Below are 2,739 nucleotides of genomic sequence, written 5' to 3'. Positions count from 1 at the left end.
GTAGTATCGTAAAATACCAGCAAACGAAAAAGAATTAAAATGGAAACACAAAATTAAATGAAAAAGAAATCATAAAACTAAAAAAAACCCAAACCTTATACTACCGGTTGGTCTTACCAACCGGTACTAAAGGGCTCCAGGCCCGCAGAGCTGGCTCGTGCCACGTGGTTGCCCTTTAGCACCGGTTCGTGCTAAACCGGTACTAAAGGGTGGGGGGCTTTAGAGCCCACACTTTAGTGCCGGTTATGGAACCGGCACTAAAGGGCCTTACGAACCAGTGCTATTACCTGGTTCTGCACTAGTGAGTGTAGCACATCATCATCCTCAAACTCATTTCTAGCTAGCTAATCACTCCTGCTGCTCTCTCTTAGGTCAAATAACATAAAACATGTATAGCTCTCCTCCTTGATCAAGCTGGAGCATGCATATGAACCTGTCTCCTAATCGTGGGTAGCACATCTGTTTGCTGTCCCCTAGTACTTCTCTGCGCTCCCCCAGCACATATTTGGTCCAGTCTTGCACTATTAAGCATCCATCGCTAATCTTGAATGCACTAAAGTAATCTATAGGATATCTTGGCTGTAAGCTGATAATACTCATGGTACCTTTAGTCTTGATCCCATAAGGCACAACATTCATCGGGAGTCCCTGTTGTAGAACATCGTATTGTAACATACTTAGCAATGAAGTTTAGTTTCAAAAATAATGTATGGAAAAGATGCACTGATGACAAATAGTAAAAATCTTACCATCCTTCCTAAATAGATGTTACCGTAGTTCATTACGAACACTATTGATCGCACATTTTCAGTACTAACATTTCTAAATGCACGAAGACAATTTGTCTTGACAGTATCAAGATCCTCAAGCCATGAAACATAATGACTAAGCTCCTCGCAGTTGATTTCAGCCCCAGGACAGTATACGGTCCTGTCTACCAAGCGCTGGACATGTTTGCTTGCACCGAAATAAGCTGACAATACAAATTAGTTGTCAACTATTTTTGAATAAACAATATCAAAGACATAAATATGGTTGAGAAACTTACATAATGGTATAACTGGAGGCGTCTACACATCGACCAAGATGTCGGTATTACCTTCAATATCATCTTCCGGACGAATATCAAAGGTGATAACCGTATCAGGCTCGAATGCATAAGTCTTGCATAGTGCTCGCCATGTTTTCCACCCAAAATAGATGTAGTCGTCTGAATTGTACAATTTTGCATGGAAAATATAACCATGCTCGGTCTTCAAGTAAACTTTCTTTTCCTCCATACTATGACTGAAACCTATCTTATCCAATACAAAAACTCTTGCATGGCAGGGGATACGCTAGTAGAATAGTAAAAAAAAAAAATAAGTTGAAGCAAATGAAGCAGATGTCATGCTTAATTACGAAAAAAGACTTGTCGTTGTGAATTACTGTATGCACTTCGAAGTTCTCGTCCAGCTTGATGCTGAAGCGCCTATCATCATCTAGGAAGATTCCGTCGCAGAGGCCGCGCTCGTCTTCGCAGTATTTGCAAATACCGAAATCCTTTTCGTCGTCAGACATTTGCTATGTTCATAGTTAAAACATTAATTGAAAATCGATCGAAGACAACTACCAAGATACTCAACACACAAATCCGGGGCACTCGATATTTCCTACATATTCTGGCACAAGTCATGCCAAAATTCACGGAAAAATCCGGCATGACCTTTGCTAAAATAGGACATATCGAGCGCCTGAAATTTGCCGGAACGGAAATGAATCAACACTCCAGCAAAACATAGGCCACTCGGAGGTGTAACCTGCAAACATGACCGGCCACTTGGATATTGAGCAACACAAGATATACATTTCAAAATATCTTATAGGACTCAAATTAGCATGCATTCAATAAGCAAAAGTAAATCATATCATACGTCCGTACATCGTCGAATATTATCACTAAGACATCACGAATAGTGTCATACATATAACATCACTAATACAACTAAAACCCTAGCACACGATGGGTATCAGCGCGGGCGGTGGACACCCATAGAGAAGGAACCATCACGGGATCATAGCTCCAGTGAGATCCCCGGAGAACCTGCCAGGTATTGGAGAACGGCCTGTGCTCCAACGCAAACAAGTAGCGACGGACATGCGCGTCCTCCTCACTGACACGGTGACGCACTACCTCCGCGGAGTCCTCGAGCCTCTGGATCGTCACTGGCCCATGCGACCACCACCAAAGAAGGTTCGGGTCAACGACAGGCTGGCTCCTCACCAACCTGCGCCCCCCGGTAGGTAGCGCCTCCCAGTACCACCCCGGCGGAGCCCAGTCCCGGACATGGCCCATCTGGTCAAGCAGGTGTCGTCCTTCACCGACTCGATGACGAGGATGCGGGATAGGCATCGTCCACGTCGATGCGGGAAAAATTGCTTTAACTAAAAAAAATAGCAACACGTTCTTACTAACATGTTCTATTAATTCAAGTAGTTCTTACTGAAAATAAACTTACTATAAATAAAAATAAACTAGTACCTAGCTAATTAGTACCTAGTTCTTACTAACTAATTAGTACCTAGGAACTACTGCTAAGGGTTCATACTAACTAACTAACTAACACTAAATTAACTAACTAACACTAAAGATAGCCTAGGGTTCATACTAACTAGCACTAAATAGCTAGGGTTCATACTAAGCAAATTAACAAGAGGGATCGGAAGGGGAGAGTGCTTACAGAGGGCGGGGAGAGAGAT

This window comes from Triticum dicoccoides, chromosome 4A (assembly GCF_002162155.2).
Source record: "Triticum dicoccoides isolate Atlit2015 ecotype Zavitan chromosome 4A, WEW_v2.0, whole genome shotgun sequence".
NCBI lineage: Eukaryota > Viridiplantae > Streptophyta > Magnoliopsida > Poales > Poaceae > Triticum > Triticum dicoccoides.
The sequence above is the reverse complement of the archived record's forward strand: the minus strand, read 5'-3'. Positions refer to the sequence as shown.